We start from the raw sequence: 14725 nt of genomic DNA on the forward strand, positions 1-14725 counted from the left end.
CGACTTCATCGCTTCCATCACTAGAGTGTTATATTGCACTATCTCCAACAACTCGTCGAGCTACATTTTTGTGCCTCTAGAAGCCTTCTTTGGAAGGGTGAGAGGCATCTCCATCTTATATTTCTAACATTGATTCCACTATTGGATTTGTTTTCTCTGCAGCTCTTTAAATTTATGGACCATGTAATCAACTATTATGTTTTGGGTGGGGTGGTGGAATTGCTCACTTGGTTCCATAACCACAATTTCTTTACGACATAAATCAATAATCAAGTGTGAAAAATAAATGCCAACATTTCCTCTAGCCACATACTTCCTCATCTCCTTATTGATCCATCTCCCCAAACAGACACACTTACATTGCAAAATAGAAAACAAGGTATGTCAAAAAATATTAACTATGTTACTGTTAACGGTAAGGTTAAAACGGGTACATATAATTTGCATCCACATTTTGCAATAGGGAACATAATAGCCTGATTGAATGAAAGAGGATAATTTTTAAATGCCTCAAGTTTTCGTTCTCTCCTATTCTCAGTTAAATAGGATATTACGGGTTCTATATCGGCATTGTAAAAGTTTTTAAAATCGAGTAAGTTGATGTCATCTTTTTCATAGAATGAAATGTCATAATATTCACAGATAGCTTCAGGGGAAATTTCAACTTTTTGTTGCCAAACATACACTGAATTATTCTTAATAAATTTTAGATTGAAGTAAAACTCTAAAACGATAGGTATAATGACAAGAGGTAAAAATTATACCACCTACAGAATCAAACAAGATTCCAAATCTCATCGCATAAAAAAGAGGTTAGATTAAAGCCACATTCAATGATGAATTTTTGTCTTTGAAGCATAAGAAAAAAATTTCAACCTGTTTTGATTTAAACTTATCCGGAACATACTCCGACGATGAAGGTGATTCCAATTGGTATCAAGCTTGTTTTGTCTTTCTAGGTGGCATTGTATATATATTCCTTTATTTAACCAAGTAATATAACAACATGAAATCTAACCAACTAGCCTCAACAACAACAATTTCAAAATTGTTATCAACTAAGTTCTTCAACTACTCATACATGCGAGAATTTGAAATTTTAACCTGAAATGATTGTTGATGTTGAAGATAAATTTATTTGTCCATGTGGTGCTATAGTTCCTAAATCAAATAGAGAAAACCTAAAAAAATTGAAAAGAAACACCAAAAATAACAACATCAAATGCAAAGAAAGAGAATAGATTAGAGAGAAAAATTGAGAGAAAAGTGAAATGGAGGAGATTTTTAGGGATTTTAAGGCTTGAAATAAAGTGAAATAGGGGTTTTAGGGTGAGTTTTAAGATTAAAAAGGGGGAAAATATACGGGTTGTAGCACCCAAAATGGGTTTTTTGCAAAACTAGATAGGGGTATTACAAAATCGGGGAGAATCAACCTCAATATCGCGATATCCACTCCTGTATGTCACAATATCCTTGAATGTTTTAGGACTAATAACAAATTTTGAAATTGTTTCGGGTATCGCGATACCAAGGGGTCGGTGTTGTAACAGCCCATTTTTCAGTGAAATCAGAACAGTGGTTTCGGGACCACAAATCGATCTGAAAATAAGGTTTATTTTTTTCATTATATGGTCCATATTATAATAGGCATGTCATGTGAAAATGTTGATACAAAAATTTTATCGATTAAATGTTTAATTACGAGAAGGACTAAATCTCATAAAATGTGAAAGTTAAATTCTAGTAGATATAAAGATGAAATAGCTATGTAATTCAAAATTAGAGGTCCTTATATGGTAATTAGACAGTTAAAGAAGTATGTAGATTTTTTTTGATGACTTATCCATGTAAATATAGAAAACGGGCAAGGACTAAATTGGAAATAGCAAAATACTTAATTAATTAAAAGATGAAAAGATAATATCATCTTATTTTTGTCATCTTCAACCTAAAATTCTATGGAAACCCTAGGAAAGAGAGGGGAAACGTTCAAAGCTTAACTGGGTAAGTTTTCTTGTCCCGTTTTTAGTAATTTTGATATTTTTGAAACCGGGATAACTTAATCTCTTTATTTGAGGGATTAATTTGAAAAGTTATCAAACTATGGAAAATGGGGCAAGGATTTATATGCTGAAAATTAGAAATTTATGGTAGAAAATGGAAGGTTGTGGATAGTTAAACAACTTTTACAAAGTGATTTTTGATGGAAACATGATTTAGGGACTAAAATGTAAACTTGTGAAATTTGAAGAAAAATTCTAAATTTTTATGAATACATGTGCTGGAAAAATTGTAATGGGATTTTGGTTTGGCTTGGAATAGGGAGTAAATTGCACAAGTTTCATTTTCTAAGCCTAGGGACAAAATCAAAATTTATGGAAAAATTAGGAGCAAAGTGGTAATTTTGCCTATGATTTGAGTCCATTTAAATATGAAATGTGTGAAATTGATGGTTAAATTCATTTATATAGATCTAGAAAACACTAATACGAGGTTAGTCGAGGAAATGAAATGGTCTCGGATTAGTAGATTTCTAACAAGAACAAGTGTCGAGGTAAGTTCATGTAACTTAATCGGCCATGTAAATATGTTTAATTGAATGTTGTGATTGTATGAAATGTTATTATCATTTGATGTGAAGTATTTGATTGCTATAAACAAAAATTGAATACATGCTTGAAATGATGAAAAACGGTTAAGTCCCGATTGAATATTAGATTCTGATGAATATATGCACTTTTCCAAAACGAATGAGGTCCTACATTTGTTGCAGACGAGATTTAGCTCGGACGAGTAATCCCATTGACCTTGAAAGGATTTAGCTCGGATGGGTAATCCTGATATAAAACCTCTCGAATATACGTTATGATTAGGGTTTAGCCTAGACTGGTAATCCTAATCGAGTCTTTGAGCATATGTTATATAAAGGATTTAGCCTGGACTGGTAATCCTGTTATACGATATGTGACTCAATAGCGTGTTCCTTGGTTAAGTGCCCTAACAGGTACCCTTGAATAAGAATTGACAGATTATTAAATCGTACACTCCGAGTGTACCACTTGAGTATTCATTGGAATTTCAAAGATTCAACTGACATAAAACTCTTGACATGCATAAGAATTATGAGATGAAATGTTAATGTCTTGAAAGAGTATTGCATGATAAGATCATCTATTCTTATTTAATGTATATGTAAACTTTGTGACTAACATGTTTGATTTGATGCATGCGTTTAGCCAAAAGGATGGAAAACTTGTTTTTTTATGCTTAGAAGTTTAGTTTTCATTATACGAACTTACTAAACATATAATGCTTACTCCATTTTATTTTTCCCTGTTTTATAGTGCTCGGAAGCTCGCAACGGTTGGTGATCACTGGAGCAACATCGCACTATCAACTAGTCATTTTGGGTATACTTAGTAAAACCATTTTGGTATAATGGCATGTATAGGACAACTTGGCCAATAATGGCTTGAAAATGATGTTTTGTAACCTAGCCATTGGAATGGCTAGTAATGGTTTATTTTGGTACGATTAAGTAGGTTATGATGATATATTCATATGTGATATGCTATGTATATGTGCTCAAATGATGCTAATGCCTAAGTTAATGGTACGTGATATTCACGACAGGTTTTAAATATTTATAATTAATCGTTCTTGAAACTAACAATTATCACGATGAAGGCAAGTGTACCTATCGAACAGTAGTATAGCTTTAGCAAGACCGGATTGTTGAACCCAAAGGAACCAAGAGTACTAGTAATTACCTTCTTTTTATTATCTAGCCTAAAAATTAAGGGATTTGTTATCTAAACTACTTACTAACTAAGAGTGCACAGAGAGAAGATTGGGAAAAAGCTTTTGGGAAAACTCGATTGATTAAGACAATACCCAAGGAAAAATCCACCTAGAATTCACTTGTTATTTGACTCTGAATCAGACGATTTATTCATTTGACTTAATCCGTAGAAATCCCTATGTTATATTATTATCTCTCTTGAGACTAATAACGTCTAGCCCTAGGTTGATTAATTGAAATCCCTTCCTAATTAACACCTAGTATTGCATTAACTCGATCTATGGATCCCCTTAATAGGTTTCACCCTAATTTAGCAAAATGTTATCACCTTATCTGTACGCGTGCAATCAACTCCGCTTAATTATGACAAATTTACTCTTGGACAGGGTCTATTCCTCCTCTGAATAAGAGCATTAACTCGAATCAATATCCTGGAATATTAAAACAAGAATTAAGAATACATAATTAAGAACAAGTCAAATATTTTTTATACAATTCAAAAAATAATAACAAGATCCGTCTTAGGTTTCATTCCCCTTAGGTATTTAGGGGGTTTAGTTCATAATTATAGAAGAAAACATCTCAGAAGAATAATGAATACAAAACAAAAAGAAAACCCAAAACCCCTAAATGGAAATTGAAGGGAGATCTTCAGTCTTGATGATGAATCTAGCTTCTTAGGTGGACCAATCAGCTTCTCTTGAGTAATTCCTTGCCTCCTACTTCGCATCCCCTTCCTAAGTTCCTCCTCAGGTGTTTAAAAAGGCTTTAGAATGCCTAAGAGACCTCATAATTGGCCTTTTTTAATAGTGTTATACTTGGGCTCGGCAGGGACACGCCCATGTGTGATTACTCCAGCCCGTGGTCAAGGCTGTTGAATAGGCACGGGTGTGTAGTCTACCCGTGTAAGTCGTGCTTTGATCCTGCCAAAGGGACACAGCCATGGGACATGCCCGTGTGAGGAAGCCCAAGCCGTGTTCATTTCTCATGTGGGTCCATTTTCTCTATTTTAGGCTCGTTTCTCGTTTTTTTTACTCTCCTATTCTCACCTAAGTAAAAAAACATGAAATTAAAGAATTAGGAGCATAGCATGGGATAAAAACATGTATAAATTATAGTTTATCAAATACCCCCACACTTAAGCATTTGCTTCTCCTCAAGCAAAGTCATCAACTCACAATCAAAATAAATTCTTCTCGATTTATAATCCCTATCAATAATATCTCAAAATAATCCACAAGTATTCATACATAGAAAATTCAACTAAAAGTACATCAAAGTTTCAAACATTTCAAGTTGAGTATTTTATCACGAAAACATAGGTGTCTCATTTTATCTAAGTGATTACCTTTGATCAAAATATCACAGAGTTTAACATCCTCACTAAAGATTCACTCAAATCACTCAAGGTGTTTAAGGACATCAATTAAAGCACTCATTAGTCAATATGAAAAGTTATTACCATGGGCTTGCTTGAAAATCAAATCTCCACCATTAAATATTTAGCTGATACATCAATCAAAAAGGTTTTTAGAGGGCTGTAACGTGGCTTTGGTTAGGGGGTGTGGTCACAAGCTGAAGGAAAAGGTTAGAATCAAGATTGAATTGAAAAATTACCTAGCTAGAAAAATAACTAGTCATCAGTTGAATACAAGTGAGCTTCTTCTAATAATATGGAATTAACACTCAAGCTCAAAAATGATGAATTACTATTAATATGTGTTGAAATATTTATTATTATTATTTTTTTAAGAATAAGTCAAATACCTAGAAGAACAAAGCATAGCTAAGCAATTAGTTCAAATCAAATCTCGACAAAAATAGGGATCAAATTAGGGGATTTCAACAATAATAGGTTATGGGTTAATATTGAGGGTAAATCAATTAATGGTTTGTTAGGCTCAAAGAGGTTCACTAAGGATTAATTATGAAGGTAGGCTTTTGTGGAGTGAGTGGGTTAAACCTAAATGCCTTTATCATCTTGGCATATCAAATCAAATGGTGTGGTCTTGACATGCATAATCAAGCAAGTTCTAGAATAACAAATCAATACTGACGCACTCATAATAAAAGTGAGCATGAAAGAAATAAAATATACTTTAAAGGCTCAATATCTCATAAAATTATGGCTTTTTTATTTTAAACTTGTGAATTTCAACTCACTATAATACCTAAACTTAGGGAAACAAGCTCAAAGTTTATAATTATTCAAAAATCAACTTATCATGCTTGATTCCCTAATCTCTTAAAGTTTAAACAATCAATGCATAATTGCCTATGTTTTAATTCAAGACATATCAATAAAAATCATAAATTAATTAAAATTTATTCTAATAGTGATATGAGTAATTCACATGAGAATAAGACAAAATTTAGGGATTTCTAATGATGATATAAAAGACCCCCCACACTTAAGATGTACATTGCCCTCAATGTATAAAGATAGATATATTGAAAAAGATAGATATATAATCATAAGATAAGGAGAGAAGTGAAACTTCTTGAATGATGAATGAACTTCCTGAATTGGAGTTATGGAGAATAATCGACCAAAGCAATGATGAGAGTGAAGGAGGATACTCCGGTGGTGGTAGAGGTTCACTAGTCCATAAGTCTTGTGCCAAAAGAATATTATATCTGGTGGTAGCTATGGTTGTGGTCGAGCAAGACATGGCAGTCGTGGAGAACCTTTCCCAGTGGAGTATTTAGTTCCTATATGATGATAAGCTTTGAAGCTCTTTATAACTGTGATAAAATCAGGAACTTTTTAGGAAATATAAAGAAGCAAAATTACTCGTAATGAAATGGCCGAAACTATAAATTATTCAATAAATATTATAAAAACTAAAATTAAAATAATAATAAAGGAAAATGAAATAAAAATTACTTAAATAAGATAAATAAAGATAAAAGTGAAAAATAATAGATAATAAATAAAAGGTTTTTAAACATCGTCATCGCCGGATGGTTCGCGAGGTGGTGGTGGCGATGAAATGTGGAAGTGCTAACAAATCTGATGTAGAGTCGTATCAATGTGATCAAAGCGCTAAAAACATTGCTGCTCAAATTGTGTAAGGCACTCAGAAATATCAGAGTATGAAGCTGCCGCATGAACTGGACGATGGATGGGTGGTGGCTGAGACGGTGGGTCCTCATGACGTGGAGGGACATCATCAGTAATGTCCTCTGGGTCCTCCTCCTTGGTGGACTGGACGAGACGGTACTGAGGAGGGTAGGTGCCACATCGTTTCTTGATCATCCTCATGTTCAGCATGCTCGAGATGCTCATGATTGTGCCGCTGTGTTGAGGAGCTCGAAGTGTCGTGCCAATCGTGTCACATAGGGCCTGATGGAGATGACCCCCTCCGATGTCGCTTCGTCTGATGGCGGATGGCGAGGGCGATGAAGTAGGCGAGGTTGAGGACGTGCCCGTTTGCCATGCTCCATAAAAAGTAGGCATTGTGGGTGGTGACGACGCCAGTACTCTCTCGTCGTCCCATCAGAGTGTGAGCCAAAAGGGCATGTAGGTACCTCAAGGATGGAGGGAGAGCCGATGCCTTGGAGCAGCTAGGATCGTAGGTGGCCAAGGTAGGGACAAGATCCCTCCAGAACTTTGAGGGAGAGTAGTGGATGTTGCGGTAGAGGGTGTCGAGTTCATTGTCATCCATGAACTCCTCCGTGTACAGCCCTAGTGCAATCCCGAACTCGAGTACGCTCAACTGGCGTACTAGACCACTAAAGCAGAACTGGACCATTCCAGGATCGTCGAAGTTGGTCATGACGATCTGAAGATGGAACGTCGAGTAGAGTTCCAATGTGAACTCGAGATACGTCAGCTCAACGATCTCAAAGAAGAGCCCCCACAGGTCAGTCGTTAGGAGGGCTCAAACCGTGTCAGCCAATTGAATCTGTTCAAGTGCAGCCCAGTCAATACAGCGGCCCACACCTAGGGGTCAGGCCCGTAATGTCTGAAATAGCTCCTCCTGGGGTCCCAAGGGGAACTCAAGGAAAGGGTGACAGATCTTAGTGGTAGGACTCGAGGATAACGCTGCTGCTTTCCTCTTCTTCGAGGCGGGGATAGCAGTCTTCTTACCACGTGAGGATGACATTGTATATCTGCATTGAAAAGTCGATGTTCAACCAATATGTCCCAAGAATAGCGTGGAAAAATAAAACAGAATTGGAATATTTCATGAGACTCGCGTACTAATTGAAGAGAACAAAACTAGAACAACTAAAGTAATTATATCAAAGTCATTAAAATAGGACTATGAGAATAATATGACGGGAAAATCTAATGCATGAATGTATGTGGGTAAACATATGGAAATAAGAAAAATGGATGAATGTAGTATGAAAAATGGCAATATTCTTTAATGACAAACATGAGTATTTCTATTATTCTACTATTAATATTCACTTAAAATAGTCCAATGGAACAGAAAAAACATGAAATAGGCAAAATATTTAAAGAAAATAGAGAGAAAAGAGTAAATAAATGCAAAAGGAAGAAGCTTGAGTTGTCAGAAACAGTGTTGTAGGCGGCGCACGGGCGTGGCAAGTAGGGCATGTGGAGTTGCAGTGGCTAGGGTTAGGGATTTTTGGGGAGGGATGATAAATAGTGAGGGGTTTATATAGATTTTGGGGCACACGGCCGCGGGGCACGCCCGTGTGCCCTAATTTTTGCCTGTGTGTTTCGTGATTTTTAAATTTGGGCGCGTCTAACATTCAGCCCACGCCTGTGTTCCTTAGGAGTGTGGCTGCACATGGCCGTGTCGCGCGGCCATGTCTTGCTTCATTCGCTTCTCCCACACCTGTGTATGATAGCCTACGCCCGTGTTCTTTTTGACAGTGTCAACCACGGGTGAATGACACGGGCGTGTCGCATGCCCGTGTTAAATTCTCTATTTCAACCATGTTTCCAAGGCACGAGTGTGTCTTACGCCCATATTGTTTTGGCTGTTTTTCCCATCGCCATGTCACACGGCCGTGGCGACTTATCGCATCTCGTGTTGGGGAAAAGTTTTTTCCCTGTTCCCACACGGCCGTATGGCATGGCCCTGTCTCCTCCTGTGGTGTGTGCACGGCCTAAGGCACTCCTGTGTGCCTGGCTGTATGGATGGGGAAACCCTGTGTTTTAAGACTCAGTTAGTAGGTTAAATGTGAAAAACTAGAATTTAAATAAATCATTACTATTAGTGCTCGGGTTGCCTCCCGAGAAGCGCTTATTTATAGTCTAAGCTTGACTTACCTCTCTGGTGTATGGTCATGGTGGTGCGAGGAGTTTACAGTCCTCATCCCTGCTATCAATTTTATCAAAATAAGGTTTAAGACGAGTATTGTTTACCTTAAAAGTGCCGAATTTGGGATGAAATATACCATATGGAAAAATATTGCGTACCGTGAGAGGAATTTCTTCATTAGGTTTAGAAGTGGCAATGAGAGGGTCTGTTGCATCTAGTAATACTTTGTCTCCAACCTTAAGTTGATTTGGTAATGTATTAAGCTCGTCTTGGCTCAGTTTTGGTTTATCGGGTGTTCTCAGTTTCTGTGTCCACCATTCATCTAGTTCCTCGATTTGTAGCCTTCGTTCTTTATAGATAGGCCATTTGTTGTTGCCTGAACATGGCTCGTGTAGGTTCTCCGAACTTATTTCCTCCAAAGTAGGTTGCACCACATGGTCAGTTTTAGTAGAATGAATTATACAACCACCTTCAATTTTTGATGTGTTACTCGAATTATGAGCTTGAAGGGTGATTGTTTCGTCTCCCACACGAAGTGCGAGTTCACCTGTACTAACATCAATAATGGTTCTAGCAGTCGCTAAAAAGGGTCGTCCTAAAATCAAAGGTGCATTACTATCCTTTTCCATGTCTAGAACAACAAAATCTACTGGGTATATAAATTTATCGATCTTAACAAGAACATCTTCAATGATACCTCTAGGAAATCTAATGGTTTTATCAGCCAATTGAATGCTCATCCTAGTTTGTTTGGGTTTCCCAAGACCTAGCTGTTTGAACATTTTATAAGGTATAACATTAATGTTTGCCCCTAAGTCAGCCAATGCATTATGAACATCTAAACTACCAATTAAATAATGAATTGTAAAACTCCCTGGATCTTTCAATTTGTTGGGTAGCTTATTTTGTAAAATGGCTGAGCAAACTGTATTCAACTCCACATGCGACGCCTCATCCAACTTTCGTTTATTTGCTAGAAGTTCTCTTAAAAATTTGACTACGTTTGGCATCTGCGAGAGAGCTTCGATAAATGGTAAGTTAATATGTAATTTTTTTAATAGTTTAAGGAATTTACCGAATTGTTCATCTGTACGGTCTTTCCTTGTCACATTGGGGTATGGGACCCATGGTTTGTACTCCTTACTTACCATTTTTTGCTCACTGTGGGATACCTCACCTTTATCTTAACTTACCACAATGCCTTGCCTTGGTTCTGATCAACTAACCCTTTCTTGTCATGAGTGGTAATCGCATTGAGTTTTTCCCTTAGGTTAGATTCCGTGTTACTCGGCAAACTACCTTGTGGTCGTTCAGAAATCAGTTTGGTGAGTTGGCCTATCTGAGTTTTGAGCCCTTGGATTGACGCTCATTAATTCTTAAGGGCTGTCTCAGTATTCTAGAAACGAGTTTCTCACACCGAGATGAATTTTGTTAGTATCTTCTCCAGGTTCGACCTTTTCTCTTATTGGTAGGGTGGTTGTTGGAAGCTTAGAGGTGGTGGTCTCTGATTCCCTTGGCCTCCCCATGAGAAATTTGGGTGGTTTCTCCAACCTGCATTGTAAGTATTACTATAGGATTATTTTGAGATCGAGGATTATTACCCATGTAATTTAATTGCTCGTTCTCCATGTTGTGGCCATAGGGTGGGTATTCTGAATTGCTTGATCCATCTCCACTTGCTTTGCACTACATTACTGGGTGAACCTGTGAAGAACTAAGAAAACCATCAATTTTCTTATTCAAGAATTCTACCTAATTAGAGAGCATAGTGACTGAATCGACATTATAAATGCCATCTACTTTTGTTGGCTTTATCCTCATGGCTTGCCACTGATAATTATTCAGTGACATCTCTTCTATAAATTCATAAGCATCTTCAACTGTTTTGTTATTGATGGTTCCACCAGCGGCTGCGTCGATCATTTGTCGAGTCAAAGGATTTAGACCATTATGAAATGTTTGAACCTGTAGCCAAAGTGGTAATCCATGGTGAGGGCACCTTCTCAAAAGGTCATCGTATCTCTCCCATGCATCGTAGAGTGTTTCTAAATCCATCTACACAAAAGAAGAGATATCATTACGTAATTTGGTTATTTTAGCCGGCGAAAAATATTTTAATAAAAACTTTTTGGTCATTTGTTCCCAAGTAGTAATTGACCCTCGTGGTAACGAGTTCAACCATTGTTTACCCTTATTCCTCAACGAGAAGGGAAACAATCGAAGGCGAATGGCGTCATCAGAAGCGCCATTGATTTTAAAAGTATCACAAAACTCTAAGAAATTTGCCAAGTGAGCGTTGGGATCCTCGTCCTGCAAACCATCAAACTGAACAAACTATTGGATCATTTGAATTGTGTTAGGTTTCTGTTCAAAATTATTTGCAGCAACAGCAAGCCTAACTATGCTCAATTCAGTTCCTATTAAAGAAGGTTTAGCATAATCACACATAGTGCGCGGAGTAGGATTCTGATTAACAGAAATCACAGTAGGTAGCGGATTTTCATAGTTTTCAGCCATCTCCTTGGTTGTGGTTGAAGTATCATCCTCTAGCTTGTCCTTTGTGTATCTTAGGCTTTGCCTTATTTCTTTTCGATTTTTGCAAATTGTGAGGTCGATCTCACCGTCAAAAAGTAATGGTCCTGACAGGTTTCTTCTGGTCATAAACTAGAAAAACCTGTCAGAGGAAAATAAATGAAGAATTAGAAAATAAAATAAAAATTTGAATTGCAATAAAAGTAAAATGGCTAATGTAATAAAATTTGAGTGTTCCTAATATCCTAGTTCTCCAGAAACGGCGCCAAAAACTTGGTACGTGATATTCGCGACAAGTTTTAAATATTTATAACTAATCGTTCTTGAAACTAACTATTATCACGATGAAGGCAAGTGTACTTATTGAACTGTAGTGTAGCTTTAGCAAGACCAGATTGTCAAACCCAAAGGAACCAAGAGTACTAGTAATTACCTTCTTTTTATTATCTAGCCTAAAAATTAAGGGATTTGGTTATCTAAACTAATTACTAAACTAAGAGTGCACAGAGAGAAGATTGGGAAAAATCTTTTGGGAAAACTCGATTGATTAAGACAATACCCAAGGAAAAATCCACCTAGACTTCACTTGTTATTTGACTCTGAATCGACGATTTATTCATTTGACTTGATCCATAGAAATTGTTAAGTTATATTATTATCTCTCTTGAGACTAATAACGTCTAACCCTAGGTTGATTAATTGAAATCTCTTCCTAATTAACACCTAGTGTTGCATTAACTCGATCTATGGATCCCCTTAATAGGTTTCACCCTAATTCGGCAAAATCTTATCACCTTATCTCTAGGCGTGCAATCAACTCCGCTTAATTATGACAAATTTACTCTTAGACAGGGACTTTTGCTCCTCTGAATAAGAGCACTGACTAGAATCAGTATCCTAGAATATTAAAACAAGAATTAAGAACACATAATTAAGAACAAGTCAAATATTTATCATACAATTAAGATAATAATAACAAGATCCGTCTTAGGTTTGATTCCCCTTAGGTATTTAGGGGGTTTAGTTCATAATTATAGAAGAAAACATCTCAGAAGAATAATGAATACAAAACATAAAGAAAACCCAAAACCCTTGAATGGAAATTGAAGGGAAATCTTCAGTCTTGATGATGAATTCAGCTTTTAAGATGGACCAATCGACTTCCCTTGAGTAATTCCTTGCCTCCTACTCCGCGTCCCCCTCCTAAGTGCCTCCTCAGGTGTTTAAATAGGCTTTAGAATGCCTAAGAGCCCTCAAAATTGGTGTTTTTCGAATAGGGTTATACTTGGGCTCGGCAGGGACACGCCCATGTGCAATTACTCAAACCCATAGTCAAGGTTGTTGAATAGGCACCGACGTGTAGTCTACCTGTGTAAGTCGTGCTTTGATCCTGCCAAAGGGAAACGGCCGTGGGACACGCCCGTGTGAGGAAGCCCAGGCCGTGTTAATTTCCCATGTAGGTCCATTTTCTCTATTTTCGGTCCATTTCTCCTCTTTTTGCTCTCTTATGCTCACCTAAGTAGAAAAACATGAAATTAAAGAATTAGGAGCTTCAAATTCACCAAATCTAAGGAGAAATCATCCATAAATGTGCTAAGCATGGGATAAAAACATGTATAAATTATGGTTTATTAGTTAATCCAAGGTAAGTTTATAAACACATATGCATGTAGTGATATGCCTTGTTGAATGATGAAAATTACCCAATTTGAATGCTTGAATTGGTTGGTATTGGATCTGTGTTTCCAGTGCAGGTATTGGGTGAAATTTTGGGTGAGAAATGAAGCTATAAATGGCTTTATTATGTCCACATGCCCAGACACACGGGCACACGGCCTTAATTTTGAGAAATAGAATGCTCAGAATTAGGCACACTGGCAGAGACACAGGCGTGTGTCTCAGCCGTACGGTTGACACGGCCTTAGACACAGGCGTGTTACACGACCGTGTGAAAACTGTACCTAAATTTTGAAAATAAAAATTTGCCACATGGCCTAACACACGGGTGCGTGACTTGACCGTGTGACTTCATTTTCTTCATGCTTTAAAAGTCAGAGAGTTACACAGGTTAGGGACACGGACGAGTGTAGTACACGGCCTGACCGCACGGGCATGTCCCTGGACCACACGGGCGTGTGAGTCCTGCACCTAGGAAAATTTTTGGAATTCCACAAAAAATTCCCTGAGTTCCTGATTTAGTTCTGATTTGATTCCAACACTCGTTTTGGGCCTTGAGGGTCTATATAAGGGACGATATGTATGATCTTGGTAATTGAATAGTAATTTACGTAAATTCATTGAAAAATGTTTTAAATGTTCTGGTAACGCTCTGTAACCCTGTTCCGACAATAGATACAGGTTAGGAGGTTATAGGTGTCACGACAAGCTTGTATGTTTTAGGACTAAAACTTAATTTTGAAACTATTTTGGGTGTCGTGATACCAATGGCTCAATATTGCGACATTGAAGATTGTTTTAGTTTCCCACTGAAGTTGTTTTGGGTATCGCAACATTGACACTTGGGCGTCACGATGCCATTATAGGATACCCAAGATTCCCTAGTTTTTCAGCCCAAACACCTAACTAAACAGAAATAGACATACCAAGTCTTAAATCTACACATGCAATAAATTTAAATCCTAAGCTAAAGAAAAGGAAATGGAGCGTAAGATCAAATAATTAACTTATTTGCAACACAAGTTCAAGTTTTGCCAATGGAAAATTTAAAAAACAAATTTCGGGCAATTACACCCCCAAATGGTGTTTGCATGGTGTCCTCGACACTCAAATGTGTCTCTTGTTCTTCAATCGAGTGAGGCTGCTTGAGGATCTCCCACAGATTGTCACCTTCTTTAGAATTTGAATCCTTCTTAGCATTGAACTTAGACCTGCAATTTTGAACCAATTCAAGCAATTCACAATGTTAGTAGCATGACAATAGTTTGAAGAAATCAACAATCAAACACCGAAGAGGGTGGCATATCCTTAGGGCTAGGGCTAGTGTAGGTATGAACATATCTATAAACCTATATTTATTCATCAATTTCCATAGTTAACTCTTCTTTTCCTACATCAATTTTGTCACTAAATGTAGCTAAAAGAGACCGCCCTAATAGAATCAAAATCTATACGTTTTCCAAGAAATCCA

The 14725-nt window shown here is 37.0% G+C and overlaps 1 non-coding gene across 1 annotated transcript; it reads left to right on the top strand.

Moving 5' to 3' along the window:
• The first annotated feature begins 11026 nt into the window (after positions 1–11026).
• On the top strand, positions 11027–11132 carry LOC128290709 (small nucleolar RNA R71). The gene has a single exon (XR_008280497.1). It is a non-coding gene; the product is annotated as a small nucleolar RNA R71 (small nucleolar RNA).
• Positions 11133–14725: the final 3593 nt, after the last annotated feature.

Source organism: Gossypium arboreum, chromosome 3 (assembly GCF_025698485.1).
Source record: "Gossypium arboreum isolate Shixiya-1 chromosome 3, ASM2569848v2, whole genome shotgun sequence".
Lineage (NCBI taxonomy): Eukaryota > Viridiplantae > Streptophyta > Magnoliopsida > Malvales > Malvaceae > Gossypium > Gossypium arboreum.